General features: G+C 41.8%; 1 protein-coding gene across 1 annotated transcript in view; it reads right to left on the reverse strand.

Annotated features, from left to right (window-relative positions):
- LOC114667964 (free fatty acid receptor 3-like) overlaps window positions 1-10,075 on the reverse strand; it is a 48,737-nt gene extending 38,662 nt beyond the window's left edge. The window contains exon 1 of the mRNA XM_028823518.2: window positions 9,664-10,075. The gene's annotated coding sequence lies outside the window, so the exon portion shown is untranslated. The remainder of the gene's footprint in view (window positions 1-9,663) is intronic.
- Window positions 10,076-19,160: the final 9,085 nt, after the last annotated feature.

Raw genomic sequence — 19,160 nt, forward strand, 5'->3', positions numbered from 1 at the left:
CAGTAAAATATGGTGGTGGTGGTAGTGTGATGGTCTGGGGTTGTTTTGCTGCTTCAGGACCTGGAAGGCTTGCTGTGATAGATGGAACCATGAATTCTACTGTCTACCAAAAAATCCTGAAGGAGAATGTCCGGCCATCTGTTCGTCAACTCCAGCTGAAGCGATCTTGGGTGCTGCAACAGGACAATGACCCAAAACACACCAGCAAATCCACCTCTGAATGGCTGAAGAAAAACAAAATGAAGACTTTGGAGTGGCCTAGCCAAAGTCCTGACCTGAATCCAATTGAGATGCTATGGCATGACCTTAAAAAGGCGGTTCATGCTAGAAAACCCTCAAATAAAGCTGAATTACAACAATTTTGCAAAGATGAGTGGGCCACAATTCCTCCAGAGTGCTGTAAAAGACTCATTGCAAGTTATCGCCAACGCTTGATTGCAGTTATTGCTGCTAAGGGTGGCCCAACCAGTTATTAGGTTCAGGGGGCAATTACTTTTTCACACAGGGCCATGTAGGTTTGGATTTTTTTTTCTCCCTAAATAATAATAACCACCATTTACAAACTGCATTTTGTGTTTACTTGTGTTATATTTGACTAATGGTTAAATGTGTTTGATGATCAGAAACATTTTGTGTGACAAACATGCAAAAGAATAAGAAATCAGGAAGGGGGCAAATAGTTTTTCACACCACTGTATATTAGCACATAAAATAATTGCTCTAAACTCCATACACTTGACAATAATCTCTCTCAATGAAAGGATAAGTGTCTGTGTGTCTGTCCGGTTGCTATGTCTGTTATTCCTAAAGATGGGGCATCACAAACCTTAACACTGCTTTTGTGAATCCCATACCAAATGGCACATAACAGAGATATATACATGGCATGGTTCACTATGAATGATCTCACGGAGGTCTACATTAATTTCTTAAATTTCAATGTGTCTTTGATGGGTAGCACAGCTAGTGTTTGTGTGTAAATAGAATATATATTATGCTGTAGATTCAGACCCCATGTGTGTGTGTGTTTGTGTGTGTGTGTGTGTGTGTGTGTGTATGTATGTATGTATGTATGTAGCGAGTAGAAGATAAAACTGATCTCCATAAAGTTAATAATGCCATGCAAAGAGATGGGCACCTGTGGAGATTTGAGGTCTTGGGTGACTTTTACTGAGGTGTCAGACCTTCGTTAGGTCTATGGCTTATTCACAGTCATTGTTGGGAAAGACCAGGGGCCTCATTTATAAATGGTGCATACACACAAAAATGTTGCGTGCGCCAGTTTCCATGCTTGCATCGCAATGTATAAAAAGTAAACTTGCCGTAGAGCTACACACATTCCCATGGCAGCCCCCCACCCCAATGTGTACACACTTTTCTGTTCAGTTTTGTTTCGGCATCAAAGCAGTGCTACTGTTTCTGTGTGGTCTCTTTTTTTTTTTTTTTTTTTTTTTTTTTTTTTCGGAATCACATCAGTGACGCTGAATTTATCAAATACACCAAAATTCATTGCATATTGTTTCCAAATTTAATTCACTTGATTGTAATCATTCTGTAACAATATAATGGTGCACGGATTGCACAAACTATTCTAAATACCACATCCGCTTAAGCGTTGTTACCCTTAGTGTGTGTGTTTATCATCGGAAAGCTGTACGGCGCATTGTGTCAAGAGTGCAGAGGATTATCGGGATACAGCTTCTAGCCCTGGTGGACATTTATAGCATACGCTCCCTAAAGAAAGCCACCAGCATCTGCTTGGCTTCCACTCCGCCATGCTGCAGTCTATTTGAACTTCTCCAATCTGGCAAACACTTCAGAGCCTTTCCTGCATGGACCTCGAGACTCAAACCGTTTCATCCCAAGAGCTGTAAACACACTCAGTCAGTCCAGTTTGTACTTAGAACTTCAATCACCTGACTATAAACTTGCACTACAACTGTAACACTGCACCACCTGATACCGTATGCACATGTTTATTGTACTTATGCTTTCATATTGTATATTTTCATTATTTTTATCATATTGTCATTTTATAGGAAAGTGTGTGTGTTTGGAGGATTTGCATATTTAATCTCATTGCACCATACACTGACAATAAAGGAAATCAGTTCAATAGAAGAGAGAGCATATTTACAGATGATGATGACTGGCTTCTAAGTCGATTTATAGATTTCCAAGAGCTATCCTCTTGGAGCTGTGTACTGTTAGAATACTAGAATGTATACTTGATATTTTCATGGTGAAATCCGTTAATGTATGCATTTTACAGATAAATTGTTAACTTCATTTAAATAATGCATGCTGTTAATATTTAAACGTGTGAGATCTGTGGTACAGCGATAGCGATAAGCTGGTGCCCCATCCAGGGATTTTTCCTGCCTCGTGCTTGATGCTTTTTGGGACTGGTGTGACCCTGGAGGGATGGAATAATTAAACATGTATAATGAAGATTTTTCAATGCTCCATAAACATTTTGAAGATTCTGCATTCTAAGCTTACAGGTGGTGTTATATTTATTACAGAGCTCATTGTGTGGTGATTGGTTACATGTAGAAAGAAAATGGAAGGACAGTCATTGGGGTTGCTACTTTTGACAGACCGTACTGCTGCATTTAATTATTCCTGTCTCCTGCAAGATGCTTGCTGGGACCTGCGTGACCCTGAATTAAACAATCCCTGGACAGGGTGCCAGCTCATCACTACCACTGCGCCCCCACTTTTTTAATGCACGCTTTAATGCATTTCATCATGAAAATATCGGGTATACATTGTAGTATTCTAAAATGTTTAGAGATCTGTAATATCATGAATGTGATGTATTCTGTGTGGCAGTCTGTGCCTGCACGCTCCTGTCTGTGAAAGATGAAGCCCATTTGAAAAGCAGGTAGTGATTCAAACACACAGAATACAAAGCATTTAACGTGCTACTTTATTTACAATGGGATTTAAGAAACTTTTTTTTAAGATGAAGTTTATAACGTTCTACTTTTAATGACAAAATCTCAATTTCCACTTTTAATCCTATTTTTTTTTTTTTCTTTTTTCCCCTAATACGCCTCCGTATGACACTCAGACGGTGGGCTACAACTCTCATTTTCATGTCGACTTTGATTTCTGGGCCCAGAATTCCATGAAAAACGTATCTGTAAAACGGTTAAGCATGAGGAGGGTGTATTGATCGTGCTTTGGGTGGCAAGGAGAACATTTCACTGTTGGAGGGAAGAATGGATTCAGTTAAATACCAGCAAATTCTGGAAGCAAACCTCACGCTGTCTGTTTTTATATAAAAAAAAAAAAAAAAGGCAGAGGATGACTTCTACAGCAAGGTAATGATGTGAAACACACCTGAAAAGACGAAAGCTGACCGTTTTAACACAGCCCTCCCAGTCCCACCACCTAAACATCATCATGTGAATTTTCCCTTGGGATTAATAAAGTATCTATCTATCAAAAATATGTGGGTAGACCTTTAAGTGCAATGCATGCAAGACGGCCTAAGAATCTCACAGAACTGAAAGCCTTTTGCAAGGATGAATGGGCAAGAGTACCTCAAATAAGAAATGAAATGAAGCTGCGATCCTCGCCAAAGGGAGTCTTACTAAGTACTGACCGTGCAGGGAGCCTAGAGTTGTGCTTCGGGTCTTTTCCTTTAGTTATTTTGAAACTGTAAATGATGCTTAAAATGTTAATGAAATGAGTCATCTCTAACTTTGTGCCTTTTTTACAAATCAGATTTTCTTGTACAGTGGAACCTCTAGATACGAGTTTAATTCGTTCCAGCACTGAGCTTGTTTAGCGAATTTCTCGTATCTAGAACAAACTTCCCCATTGAAAATAATGGAAATCCAGTTAATCCGTTCCGCACCCCAAATATATTAACATAAAAATCAATTTTCCTAACAAATAACACTGATAAATTATATATACTGTAGTCTACCTTTAATAAATAACACTGGTAAATAATAACTGATTATTAAAAGAATCAAAACAGGTGTCCAAAGTGCAGTACAGCATTCAATAAATCTTTAAATAAATAATCCTTAAAACAGTTGTGAAGTGGAGGTTTAAAATACACAAGAATAACGTCGTGTTAAAGGATTGTTAAAACGTCAACAGGAAGCAGTCTTTAAAAAACAGATGACAATCCCCGGTGCTTCTTCTCTGTTAGCCTCAGCGTCTCATCTGCTTCTCCCATGCGGGCTCTGCAACAGGCGAGACACTCTTAATGCAGCTGACCTTCTCTACACCGTCCTGCTTCAGCTGTTTGGCTCGCCTGTTCAGCTCACTGTTCAGCTACACGCGAGCCTGCACTCGCTCGCTCTCCCGCACCGACTTCGCCTGCCTGCCTGCAACCTCCGTTCTCTCTCTCTCTCTCTCTCTCTCTCTCTCTCTCTCTCTCTCTTTTCTTTTCTTTTCTTTTCTTTTACTACTTCTCCCCGTTAACCGGCTCGCGCTTCTCTATATATGCGGGGAGGACATGGCAGCTACAGCCCATCAGCAACAGGAACAATCATGGTTGTGGGCAGTTTCCCACCTGTGCACTTAAGTGAGAAACGCAGACACCGCAGATCGCGGCTCACAACTGCTACCACGCCCCCTCGCTAAGCCGCGAGCTATACCCACAGCCTGGCTCGTGGCTCGCAATGCTCGCATTTAGATCTGAATTTTTCACTCATACTTTCCTCGTATTTTGAATTTCTCGTATACAGAGGTGATCGTATCTCGAGGTTCCACTTGCTTAGCTTATGTACTTGCTTAGCTATTTTCAGTAACAGAAATTTTGACCAAGAGTGCTCAAACTTTTGCATGACAGTGTTTGTGTGTGTGTGTGTGTGTGTGTGTGTGTGTGTGTGTGTGTGTGTGTGTATACGCGGTATATAATATTGGAAATAGAATGGGATGGCATCAGTGCAAAACAAAAGTAAGAAAATCCATAATGGGGGCTGAGGGTGGCAAGAAAATTCAAAACAATTGCAGCAGTTCAGTCTTCATCTATCACTTCATATTCACTGAATTGCCAAAATGTTGTTTCTAAAATCCACTGATTATATTTTTTTCCCCTCCTGTTTGGTTATATAATTGTTATTTATTTTTCAGTTAACATTTATTGCATTATGTTATAAACGTGTCACACACATTTGTGAATTATTTAGTCTATATATATTTTTTTTTTTTTGTGCAACTTATTTTCCAAGTTGCTATGTTTGGCAGCCTGTTTACTGTGTCAGTATATTTTATAGCTATTATTATCATGCTTCAAGTGTTTTAAAATGTAGTTATCGTGCTTTCTCATTTTTTACAACAGTTCTTAGCATGCTACAATATTTTTACAATTTATTTACCATGCTCTTATTCTTTACTGTTTTATTTTTAATGTTCTTTGGACTCAAGCGCGCCCCCCCCAATCTGTCCAGTCACAAATTTTTAGACTCTGTAAACATATCGATTGTATCACCATAGTACTAAGATATTCTATTTTTATGTATTTTGTCTTATTGACAAATAAAACATCCAATACAGCTGTGTGCCGGAAGAATCTGGTACTCCATGCAGTTATGAGTGATTTGCAGATGTGTGAGTGACGGCGCCCTCTGATGGGCTGGTTGGTTACTGCTGCTGAGATAGCTTCTGGCCCTTCTGATTCTGAATTAGGCATGGTGGGCACTTACAGTGTAATGGGTGAAGAGTTAGTTGTTAATGTCCCATCCAGGGTTGGTTCCAGTGACCCTAACCCTGAGTGCAGCACAGCAGGTACACCCAATGGATAGCTAGATGGTGGCATTCTGTCCAGGGTTGGTTCCCTTTGCTGTTAGGAGAGTCTTTTCAGCTGTTCATGATGGGTAAAGCAGAGTCTGCAAATAGAGAGCTGGACTCATGGATGTTGTATTGTGTCAAAACAGTTTAACAGCTCCTGTATTGGTTTTTAGATTTACCAGAGGTGTGTATGCTTATTACAGAGTTCATTTTTTAAAATAACACGTTTCACCCTAAATGAATGTGAAACTCCGATCTTCACCCTCTCAAGTAAGCTAACCAGCCACCATGGCGCAACATCAGAGGCTTCACCTCCAGCGCTGATGTCAGAGGTTCGATCCCCAAAAGGGAAAGCAAAGGTGTGTACACCCGATGTGCCCCAATTAGGGGGAAACATGTTGTGTACTCTTTGTATTATTTGGCAGATATTGAATCGCATATCTGTGTTCTGCTTCTCACAACTGAGAGGACGTAGCAGATGTTTCAGGACCTGGCCAACCAACCACACGCGTTGCCTGGTAGTTAGCCATCCAAATAATCAGATGGCAGTTCAGATAAATTTTTGTGTGTGTGTGGATGTATAAATATGAGCATGGAGGCTGGAGGAGCGTTCGGTGCGTGTACTTGACTGCCCTCTGCATCATTTGGCAAAGCGCCGTCCTTAAAGTGCTCAAGCGATTGCATGATGCAGTACGGAGAAAACGACCCAAGTTGTGGCAATCAGGCAAGTGGCTTATAATATTTCTTGCTAAGCCTTCTTAATCCAATGTGGAGTCTGTGCCTTTCCAGACAGCACTGGGTGAAAAGCAAGAACCAGCTCTGGACAAAGGGCACCAGTTCATCACTTGGCACACTCAGACATGAAGTAATAATTTAGAGTTGCACATCAACTTAACTCGCATGTCTCTTTTTTGGAATGAAACCCAGAATCCCTTTGTTGAAAAAGCTATGCAAACACGCAAGGAATGTGTAGACTTCACACGGGCACTGATGAGCTGTATGTCGTTAGTCTTAAGACTTCTCTTGTATTTCCTATTCATTGAGTCAAATTTTCATAAAAAGTGATTTTAAAATCCCAGCCATAGTTCAGTCATTTTAGTAAAGATGCAGAGATTTCCAAGTGCTGCTTTTCTTGGAATTTTGAAATGTGTCAAAGGTCTCCCCATTGATTGTTGAATCATAAAGTGGCATTGCTAGATTGCTCACTAGGGAGCTCTGTCCTCTCTACATGGAGTTGTGGGGGGGGGGAGGACTATGAGCCCTCCAACTTTTTTATTTATTCAGCGAACTTTGGCTTTAAATGATTTTTCCTCGGAATAAAGTTGAAAGAAGACTCACAGCGGTTGGTTTCCCCACCCGGATCTTACTCTACTGCACCACTCTTTAAAGCGGTAATGGAAAGCTGCAGGACGTCTGTCCTCCTTCAGCTTAAATCTTGGGAAAGTGACACACACACTCTATTTAAAGAAAAAGGTTAGGAAGAAAAACATTTTTCCTCCAAGAATGATGAAGGTGATCTAACAGCCGGCCGACTGGATGAAACACTGTGGCAGGGGATCAGCTTCTTTAGTATTTATTTTAAAGAAGGTGCAGTTAGGGAGAGAGAAAACAACAGCAAATGCAAGTAAGCCCACGCACGAGAACACATCGACTCAGCACAGCGGCACAATGGTTAGAGCCTCTGCCTCATGGATCCAGCGTCCTACATTTGAATCCTGCCCTCTGTCATTGTCAGTATTGCATCTGCATGTTTTTTTTGCCGTAGTCTGCGTGAATTTTTCCTCCCGATGTTCTGGTAGTGCGCCCACTATTTCAAAGATGTGCATGTTAGGTTAGGTGTGTTAGGTTAGTTGGTAATTTCATTTTGTTGTTGTGTGACAAAGCCATGCTATAGATGGGTCACCACTCTACAAGAAACCTGTGCCTTAAGTCTGTTGCTGCCAGGTTAAGTTTCAGCTCCCAAGACTCTGAGTATGATTTAAGCAGGCCTGAAATTGATGACATTACTATCCAAACGTCTTTGTTTTCATGTGTTTTTCAACTAATATTTGGCCGTACATGCGTTCCTTATATAATTAGTCAAATTTTGTATTTCCATCTACCTATGAGCTTCTCCTAACACTGTGCACCTTTACTCTGAGTGGAGCACTATGTAAAAATAAACTCCGTTGAATTGATTTATTGTTAACTACTAGTGGAACATGTGGACCTCCAGTCCTCAAATACAAGGGTCAAGTCCAGTAATTTAATAACGAACATAAATTTGAATTTAGAACATGTAGGCACCATGTATTAGGAGATAATCAACAAAAGAGCCCAGAGAAGGCCAAGATAAAGGAGTTGTTGACACTGCGTTTGTCTTTGTGTGACTCTCAATGAAGTCCAAGGCGCGGTGTATTGGGAAGTCCAAAATGAAGCAGCAGTGGACAAATATGATGAAACATTACGCCAAAAGCCTGAAGTGCTTACTGTGTGGTGGAACGGGGTTGGTCTTGTGGAAAAGCAACAAGGAATTAACAGCTTTAACTTGTGGAAGGTGCATGACATCTCTCTGTGCTTTTATTTATTTGTTTGTTTTTAAACGCTTTCTTTCATTTGGCTGAAACCCCCCACCCTTTTTTATCCTATCATATTTTTGTTTATATGTTACATAACCTGCCTGTGCCCTATGCACTACGTGGCTTGTTCAGGGGCACACTGAATGGCAGACACAGGATTTTACTAGCAATCCTATGAATTCAATTTTGTTATCTTTGCCACAATACCATGCTGCGTTTTTACTGCCTTCTTTCCTTTTTTTTTCCCCCCAGTTGCCACACACCTTTCTGATTACCACATATTTCTGTCATTGGGGTAGTCTTTAGTTATGTGACACATGGCGGAAATGCCAAGAGTGGAACCTGTATCCCTGAGGTCTGCAGTCCAGCACTTAAGCCTATAAACCACAAACCAACCCACCGGTCCTCCTAACCCACTTATCCATGGCGAGGTTGCGGAGCCACTGGAGGCTATCCAGGCAATCTTAAGGTGCAACACAGGTATACCACCCAGGCACCAGTCTGTCACAGGGTGAACCACACACACACACACAGGGGGCCATTTTAGCAATGCTAGTTCACCTAACCTGCATGTCTTTCCTGCAGTACATAAATAATTCAGCTATAATTAAAAACGTACTTCATTTGGGTATTGGTGTTAGAAGTGAGAACAAAATCCTTACAACAAGTAAAGGTGGCGCAGGGGTGGATAGTGGCACAGTGCTTAGGCTGCCGCTGCCTTGAAGCTCCTCTGCTTGATTCGGACCTTTGTACAAATTCTCTCCAGTTTTGCATGGATTTTCTCCCACAGTTATGTTGTGTTTGTCAACTGCTGACTCGGAGTTGACCAGCTGCGGGTGAAAGTTGATGTCTTCCCAACACTGGATAGCTGCCTACGTTACGACCCCGCAATGTCAAAAACGGAGGAAATAATAGAAACTTGCGATTGGTAAGTGAGCTCCTCTTGTTGTTCTTGTTACTCCTGCCTCCCAGCCCACTTGCAGCCTAACTACACTGACAAACTGATTTTATTTTTTTTCCTCTCTACTGCTCCCCAAATTAAAACCTTGTTTTAAGTAGAAAATGATAACAAATGAGTCTGGAACTTGATAAAACACCAATATAGTAATTCATACTAGAATTTAAACTGAATTGATTTTTAATAAGAAGAGATTGGCTCTTCTTGATAAAGCATTTCTCAGCCATCAATTAACTTGTTTTTAGGATCAGATTATTTTTATTTGGTTTAATAATGATAAATGTTGGAAATTAGACTCCAGTACTTTCAGATATGTGTTGCAATTCAGGCAATTAAATGATTTATCACACACAGACTGAAGACGCCTATGAAGCTGATTAACTTGCTTACCTCACAATGAGCGGACAGCAAATGTTTAACTGCACGATGCAAGCTGCTGCTCCCACGGTGGTCTTCCTGTCACCAAGCCCTGCACTCTCCGCTTAAATCCATGACACTCCACTTACTGTCCCAACTTTGGTTGTGGCTGTGAGAAGAAGAAAGGAGCCAAAAATCTTACGGCGTCAGACCCACATGTGACTTGACGGCAGGTCCCTTTACTTCTGTCATTTAGTGAATGGAGAGAGAGAGAGAGAGAGAGAGAGAGAGGGAGGGAGGGGCGGGGACGAGGAACACTCATCTGTTAACTCCTTCTGTTCCTAATCAAAGTGCAGCAGGCAAGTGGCAAACACTTGGAGTTCCTCATTTTTGTAATTTCTGTTCCAGTAAAAGAATCTGAACAAAAGGGGATGGCGTCAACTGCAGTTCTGTCCATCACTCCATCCATTTTCCCAGCCTTCTTTTTTCTGTTACTTGGTTGCATCAGGCACAAGGCAGGATCCAACTCTAGCCTACAAAAAACAATTTTAAAACGTCTGCTTATCAGTCTTTTTTTATTTCCTTTTTCATTACATGATTTTTGGTAAACAAAAAAGAACCAAGTATTGGAATCCAAAATTAATTTGCAAAACTGCTTATTCCAATTCCAAATTGTAAGGAGTTGGTGCTAATCTCCGCTTCACCAGGGAAAAGGTGGGAACCAACTGTTGATCTGGTGCTGCCCCCAAATGTACAGTTTTATAACGTCTATTTATCCATAAAGTCGTCCCTTTTACAACATAGAATTAAAAATAGAAGAGTGACACTTCCAAATATTACAATAAGTTGCATTTCACAAAGGAAGAAATGACATATACAGAGAACCACATATCTGTGATGGAAGTGACAAGCAGTGCAGCTTGTAGCAGTTTTTAGTGACACACATTAACAAATAAAAGTAAATACTGTACATATTCAACATTTAAATATACAGTAGATAAAATACGCACGGCATTCCTCCAAAAATAACCCTACACACAGATGTTTAATACTGTATCAGATTTAGTGACCATCGGTCATTTTAATACGTATGTCTGATTTTCACAAGTTTGTTAAAATCTGGGTTAAGTGAAGAGGATGCTGGGAGGAATGTGTTTCAGTTTGCTGATGGCTGCCTCGTCTAGAATATAGACAAATATGTATTTATTGCACAAGCCAGGACAAACTGTTCTGCAGTTGTGTGTTCTTTCCTATTTTATCCAGCAGCCATACCACATGCACTTCAGAGCAGGTCATCCACTTGAAGCTAAGCATGTTTGGGCCTGGCCAGTACTCGAATGGGAGACCAACCAGGAAATGCTTGGGATGTGTTGGTGAGACAAGCAGGGGGCACTTACCTTGTGGTCTGAATGTGCTGTAAAAGTAGCGCCATCCTTTAAAACCGAGGTTCTGACTCTGTGTGGTTATAAAAGTTATCACGTCCTAGTGAGCTGAATGACTTCCGGCCTGTTGCTCTGACATCACATGTGATGAAGACCATGGAGAGGCTGCTGCTTCACCACCTGAAACCACAGGTTCAACACACCCTCGACCCTCTGCAGTTTGCGTATCAGGAGAAGGTGGGAGCGGAGGATGCCATCATCTATATGCTACATCGATCCCTCTTCCACTTGGACAGAGGCAGTGGTGCTGTAAGAATTGTTTCTAAACTTCTCTAGCGCCTTCAACACAATCCAACCTCTGCTCCTTAGGGACAAGCTGACAGATGGGATTAGATTCATACCTGGTGACGTGGATCGTGGACTATCCTAAAGACAGACCTCAGTATGTGCGTCTTGGGAACTGCACATCTGACGTTGTGGTCAGCAACACAGGAGCACCACAGGGGACTGCACTTTCTCCGGTCCTGTTCACCCTATATACATCAGACTTCCATTACAACTCGGAGTCCTGCCACATGCAAACGTTCACTGATGACACTGCTATCGTGGGCTGCATCAGGAGTGGGCAGGAGGAGGAGTATAGGGACCTAATCAAGGACTTTGTCAAATGGTGCGAGTCAAACCACCTACACCTGAACACCAGCAAAACCAAGGAGTTGGTGGTGGATTTTAGGAAACCCAGACCCCTCATGGACCCCGTGATCATCAGAGGTGACTGTTTGCTGATGGTGCAGACCTATAAATACCTGGGAGTGCAGCTGGATGATAAATTGGACTGGACTGGCAACACTGATGCTCTGTGTAAGAAAGGACAGAGCCGGTTATACTTCCTTAGAAGGCTGGTGTCCTTCAACATCTGCAATAAGATGCTGCAGATGTTCTATCAGATGGTTGTGGTGAGCGCCCTCTTCTACACGGTGGTGTGCTGGGGAGGCAACATAAAGGACACCTCACGCCTGGACAAACTGGTGAGGAAGGGAGGCTCTATTGTTGGCATGGAGCGGGACAGTTTGACATCTGTGGCAGAGCGACGAGCGCTGAGCAGACTCCTGTCAATCATGGAGAATCCACTGCATCCACTGAACAGGATCATCTCCAGACAGAGGAGCAGCTTCAGTGACAGACTGCTGTCACCGTCCTGCTCCACTGATAGACTGAGAAGATCGTTCCTCCCCTAAACTATGCGATTCTTCAATTCCACCCAGGGGGGTAAACGTTAACATTATACAAAGATATGGTCTGTTTTTACCTACATTATCAATCTTTAATATTGTTTTTTTATATCAGTAAGGTGCTGCTGGAGTATGTGAATTTCCTCTTGGGATTTAATAAAGTATCTATCTAAAAGATCCATGAGCATCCCTCAGTTTATCCCGATGTCACACCAAGGCCTGGTCATTCTGGCCCCCTTAATCATTGCCTGCCTCTCATTGGCTATCTCTCTCTGTCTCACCACTTACCTAATAGCTCGTGTGTGATTAGCAAAATGGCTGCCATCTCGTCATCCAGGTGGATGAAGTGGCTCCCCGCTCACTATGTAAAGCACTTTGAGTAGTGAGAAAAGCGCTATGGAAATGTAAAGATTTTATTAGTATTATCATTGTATTTCACAGTACAATGTGCAATGAGACGATGCCCCGAGTGCCTGCTGGCTTGTGAAGCCTTAAGGTTTTCATTCTTTGTTTTCCACTGTCTTTATAGTTGGAAGACTTCATGATCTAGTTTTGTGGTAAGACACCACAGATGACGCACAATGGCCACTGGTTGCCATTCCGTACGACAAAAGTAAATGAATGCCTCTGACAATCTGACTTGTACATTCTTTTAGCATTCCGGTTTGGTTCAGGTTTTTGGGATTGATCTTTGAGAGGCTGATAGGGAATTGGAAGAGTTCAGAGTAGGTGATGCTATGGGACCTTTGAGGAACTTGTCCATCTTTGTTGGCTCTTTCTTAATGAAGCATGCAGTGTTTAACAGTTTGTCATCTACTCGTAACTGGTCTTGGGTAAGTGGTTTCAGTTCCCCAGTATGCAGGATCATGTCTGTTTGACTGGGGGCTGAAGTGAAAGTGAAGTGACCCATATTTGGGATGCAACCCCCAGGTTGAGAACACTGTCCTAAAATACAGTTCTAAAAATTCATGGGTGTTCTAAGAATAAAAATCGACTTGGTGGGCTGAATGTGGTTGGGTGGGTTACTTCATTAAAATACTTTTGTGTGAGTAGTAAACTTTTAAAGGGGAAATAGTGAGCTCAGAGTAGCCGATGTGGGTGTAACTCAGAAATCGCCTAGTCCTCTGCCCCTGCGTGACTCTGGCTGATGAGTTTGACTAATACTGCAGTTTACACAGATGTGTTTGTGAAAGGCCATAAAATAAAGGATTGCAGTAATAATGTGATAAAGCACATATTAGGCTTTAAAATCATGGGGCTGTAGCTTTCTTCAATAGTATTGATGGCCTTGAAAGGGCAAGGTGGCATCAAAGTAACATCCAGATAGCCTGAGAGGCCTGTGGTAGGGGAGAGAATTGATGATAAACGGTGGCCATGGTGATGTTGATCGCTCTCTTCTTACCCTTACTAATAACAAATAGTATTCTCGATCCTGTGTAATCAAATTCAAGATGGAACCTTTCAGGTAGAATTGGGTGCATGGTGGGATTTCAGTGGATAATGTACTGACTTGGAGTGAGTCAGTAAAGGCTTTTAATGATAAGGATCAGGAGATGAAACCTAGTCGGGTAACGAGCCAAAATCAGACCCAAGAGTCTAGCTGATAAGTCGTCAAGTTTTAACCGCTAATCAGAAATCGAGGAACCAAAAACTAGAGGAGAGTTCTAAAGCCAACCAAAGAATCGCACGCGAACTCGGTTTATCTACAGACTTTGAGGAAGCCAAACTTTTAATCTGTCATGTTGATATTAGATGTTCTGACTGCCACAACCACACATCCCAACAACTGGGATCCGAGTTGTGACAACAAGGCTCAGAAAATGGTGGCACCCATATGCAAAACAAGATGGCGTTGTAGCATAATGCTGTAAAATGTCACAGTCCTGGGATAATAGACAAATGCAGACTGAACAAATTATTAGGAACTCCTGCTGATCATATCTGCTTAGACACCAGGGGTCAATTCAGAGTAACCGATTTAATGTGCATGTGTTTGGGATATGGAAGAAAGACCCCAACAGACCTCAGCAGAAACTCCATAAGGACGGCTGTGGGGCACCAGATTTCAACCCAAGGCTCTCTAAGGCTTTCCACTATGCCACCACACTTCCCATTTTCAACTCCTTCTAACAAATTATCTTCATCACCCTATAGGTAGCTTTGCAGCATCTGTATCTCCACATCATGTTGCCACATTTTATTTATTTTTAATTGATTAATCTTGTGTGTAAGTAGTAGAAATTTCCTCCAGTTCTTCTGGCCCCTAAAGCTGATTCTCCAGGGTGATTAGAAGACACTAAAATACAGTGATCCCTCGCTATATCGCGCTTCGCCTTTCGCGGCTTCACTCCATCGCGGATTTTATATGTAAGCATATTTAAATATATATCGCGGATTTTTCGCTGCTTCGCGGGTTTCTGCGGACAATAGGTCTTTTAATTTCTGGTACATGCTTCCTCAGTTGGTTTGCCCAGTTGATTTCATACAAGGGACGCTATTGGCAGATGGCTGAAAAGCTATCCAGCTAACTTTCTCTCTCTCTCTCTCTCTCTCTCTCTCTTGCGCTGACGTAGGGGGGTGTGAGCAGGGGGGCTGTGTGCAGCTGCTTCCTGAAGGACAGGCTGCACGGAGCTTCGCATACTTAAAAGCTCAAAGGGCACGTATTGATTTTTTTTATCTGTCTCTCTCTCTCTCTCTCTCTCTCTTCCTGCTCCTGACAGAGGGGGTGTGAGCTGCCGCCTTCAACAGCTTTGTACCGGCGGTGCTTCGCATACTTAAAAGCCGTATTGATTTTTTTTTTGACTGCTTGCTTTGCACTCCTTTGAAAAGGAAGATATGTTTGCATTCTTTTAATTGTGAGACAGAACTGTCATCTCTGTCTTGTCATGGAGCACAGTTTAAACTTTTGAAAAAGAGACAAATGTTTGTTTGCAGTGTTTGAATAACGTTCCTGTCTCTCTACAACCTCCTGTGTTTCTGCGCAAATCTGTGACCCAAGCATGACATTCTAAAAATAACCATATAAACGTATGGTTTCTACTTCGCGGATTTTCCTACTTCGCGGGTGGCTCTGGAACGCAACCCCCGCGATGGAGGAGGGATTACTGTATTGCTTTCATTAAAATGTTCCCAAAACTTTTTGCAAATTTATCTTTTAATTCAGTATACAGTGTCCTCAAGAAGTACAGAGATATCTGCTCTTCTAACAAGTGTGAGGGCGGCTGGTTGGCTTCAGGCTCATTTCACACTGCGGCTAAATGCGACTCAATTCTAATTTTTGGCTCATATCCATAATTTTTGTTCTCTGACTGCCGAGTTTAATGTTTGCAAGCACTCCAAATTCAAATGATCTTACAAACTAAAGAGTTCCCAAACAAAGTCTCCAAAATACTCAAAATGCCCACTAGAGGGACCCAGTCTAATTAAAGAGGGCAACAAAGAATCTCATAAATAAGATTTAGTTATGCAAAAAAAGCTCTTGGAGTATAAAGCTCTGAAGAGGCACAGCATGAGTTGCCTGACAAAGCAAAGGCAATCCAAGACAAACAAGTCCCGATACACAATCCATAAGGCGAAGTTGAAAAACAGGGCAAAGGCTCAAAATATCGAGGAAGTCACAAAATGCACATTCAGAATAATTACAAGAGAACCCCGGCAAAGCTAGAAATTGGAAAGTGTGGTGGGGTAGTACTTGGAAATATCTGGGTGAGCAAGCCATAAGCCGATTTTAAAATTGGAGAGGCTCAATTCATTGATGATCAATCGCATGTCTTTGTATCCTCTTGAAGTTTACATTGGCTCATTTCATTGCTGACTTGTCTCAAGTCCCAGGGGCGTACAGTGCATAAAACAGTACATTGGGGTTGTGTGGGGGTAATAAGTGTATATGTTTAATATGTCACTGTGCTCTGTACAGAAATATTTTATAAATCTACTTTTCTTTCTACTCTCATGCACAGTGGACACATTTAGCACAGGGACAACTGCGAAATGGGCAGTCAGACTGATGACCATTGTATACTATTTGTGTGTCAAAGTCAGCATGAAACTGTATCCCCTTTGTTTGGAATGACATGATTCACTGAAGTGGGGGCCTGCACATGAAGAAAGAGTATAAAGCCTTGGAACATTGCCCGGCACACCTTTTGAAGCCAACAGACAGATGGGAGATAACGTCCTCCGATCTGGAAAGTCCTTCCAATGCAGCAACGAAAATGGCACTCTATACATCGGGGCCCCTACTCCCGAACTGGGTTCTTGTCATGGTGTCCTTCATCAGTTATGCTGTGAAAACCACCATTAAAGAAAGCTGTTATTTCTCCTATGTGATTTCTTACCGCTGTATCACTAAGGGAGGGGTATCACCTTTTTATATTATACAGTGGTACCTCGGTATAAGTCTGCTTTGGAATAAGTCCAACTTGGTATAAGTCCTGTTTGGACGTGAAAAATTTTGCTTGGAATACAACCCGTGTGCTAGAACACTGCATGCTACCCTTGTTTACCTCTCTCGAGACAAAGCCAAGACTGCCTGTGGTATAGCGGGTGTGCGGCTTCAAAAAAAAGGGCCAGGTTTTAAATCCGTATAGCTGTGTCGTTCTCCGTGGGTGCGATTGCACAACCGCGGGGAGTTAATGAGGTAGTTGGAGTGAGTTGCACCTGCATGTGTGGGTGTGATCGTTCTCAATTGCTTCATTGGCTTCCTACGGCATGTGATTAAGACACTGCGCCCACGGAGACGCGGGTGGATGTATACATACAGGTTGGCACCAGGATAGATGGATGGATCGAGGAAAAGAGGAAGATAAAGGAGGTTAAAAGTCTGGGAAAGAGCAGTCTTAGCAGGCACTCTGCTCTTCTCAGCAAGGTAAAGTGAGGTTAAATTTTCATTTATTTCATCTAATTACTTTTGTATTTATGTATTAAGCAGTGTTTAAATAATTATACAACCCCATCAATGTATAATATGCCAATAACAATAGGATTTTTTTCATGGGAACGGATTAATCATTTTCCCTTTATTTTTTAAGGGAAAAATTTGTTTGGTATAAGTCATGTTTGGTACAAGTCCAAGGATCTGGAACAGATTAAGGACGTATATTGAGGTACCACTGTATCTGTATAGTTTCGGGTTATGTAACATGCCGCCATTAAAAAAGAGTTAATTCCAACAAGGGAGCTAGCACCCTCTGCTGGATACAGGGGGGCCCTGATTTCATCCTGCAGGAGAACTTACAACACAAGTGCATTCAATGATCCGCAAGGCACTGAGTTTTCTTCAACCTTTATATAGGGCTGAGGGCAGGCCATTGTGACGATAGACAGGTGGCCCAAAACACAAGGAGTGTAACAGAATACACACTGACATAAACTAAATAATCAACACTGTTAATGTATGAACAAAATAAACATAAAAACAGCATTGGAACCCTGGATGAAACATAACAGATATCTATAGATTATAGTCCTGAATGTGGCCCATACTGTATATGGACAATTAAATAAAAAAAAAATGTTAGACAGCCATGAACAAATAAAATGCCATCTTTGAATTTGTAGGCCTATGAAAACAATGAAAAGAAATCAAAAATGAAGGATCATTGCTGTTGCGTTGTGCAAAATTGTCATCCCTGTCTTTGTGTGTAGAAACCTGGAAACATGAGAGAGGAGCCAAGGTGGATGGGAGTGAGGTTTGGGGGATTTTGACTAAAACACGGGGATTTGACAAGCTCATAGTTTCGAGGAGCACATTCAGGTCTGTTTTTGACTTTTGTTTTGTATTTTGCATTGGGACTGTGTTTGCCTTGCCTTTAGGAAATTCCTTTTGTGCTCCCCGGAGCTTCTTCGGCTACTGAGCAATTTTTGTTAAAAAAATAAATATTTCATTTTCTTAAGATTCTTTAAGGCCGTTATTGTTTCTAGTCAGGGTTTTAATGGCAGTCCCCTCTAGTGGGCAATTTTGGAAGCGTTTATGGGATTTGTGTGCTTTTGGGACTCCCAGTTCATGACAGTTACAGATGTGAAAATCAGAGTCATGTGACCTGTTGTTGGCATTGCATAATTAATTAACAGTACAAATAAAATACATAAAAATCATTCTCAGATGTGTTTCAAACAGTTAAACCCATGGAGATTAATGCATGCTGCCTCAACTGAATTCTTGTGTCTGTGTGGCATCTGTTGTGAGTTGAGGATGCAGATGTGGCGAAGGGTTTGGGACGTACAAAAAGCTGCATGTAGCAGAACAGGAACTTCATTAGTCTGTCCAGAAAAGGCTTACCACAAGCCAACTAGTCCCCCAGCTGCCTACCTGCAGGATGTGGCCTACGCAGTCCTAAAACAGGAAAGCTGGTTTTAAAAGTTCTAAATGCCCAAAAATCCCTTAACAGAGCAAGGAACCATTGCAGCCTCTTGCTCAATGAGACATTCCCGCAAAAATCTCACTTTGGAAACATTTTGGACAATTTTAAATGAGATGTGCTTGATTACAGATTTGAAGTTAAATAATTGTATGCTTTGTGTATATGAAGCTCAAGTCCCCAGCTCCGCCTTCAGCTCCTGGTGATGTAATTGTGGTAGGTGATTCTATTGTTAGGAACCTCAATATCACTTGCCCTAATAGAAAATCTTTTGTTTCTTGTTTTCCCGGTGCTCGTGTCCGAGATGTGACGAGACGTGCACCGGCGATCTACAAGAACAGGGCAGTTGGAGCCGTTGTTATACATGCTGGCGTAAACGACATAAGGCACCGACAGTCGGAGATCCTCAAGGCAGACTTCACTGCATTAATTAAAGACACAAAGGAGAGGACCCCATCGGCAAAGATATTCATCTCGGGTCCACTCCCTCTCGTCAGACGATCAAACGAGTATTACAGTCGTCTGCTTGGTTTAAACAACTGGCTGCAGGGCTTCTG

The sequence above is a fragment of the Erpetoichthys calabaricus genome, chromosome 17, assembly GCF_900747795.2.
Source record: "Erpetoichthys calabaricus chromosome 17, fErpCal1.3, whole genome shotgun sequence".
NCBI classification, from domain to species: domain Eukaryota; kingdom Metazoa; phylum Chordata; class Cladistia; order Polypteriformes; family Polypteridae; genus Erpetoichthys; species Erpetoichthys calabaricus.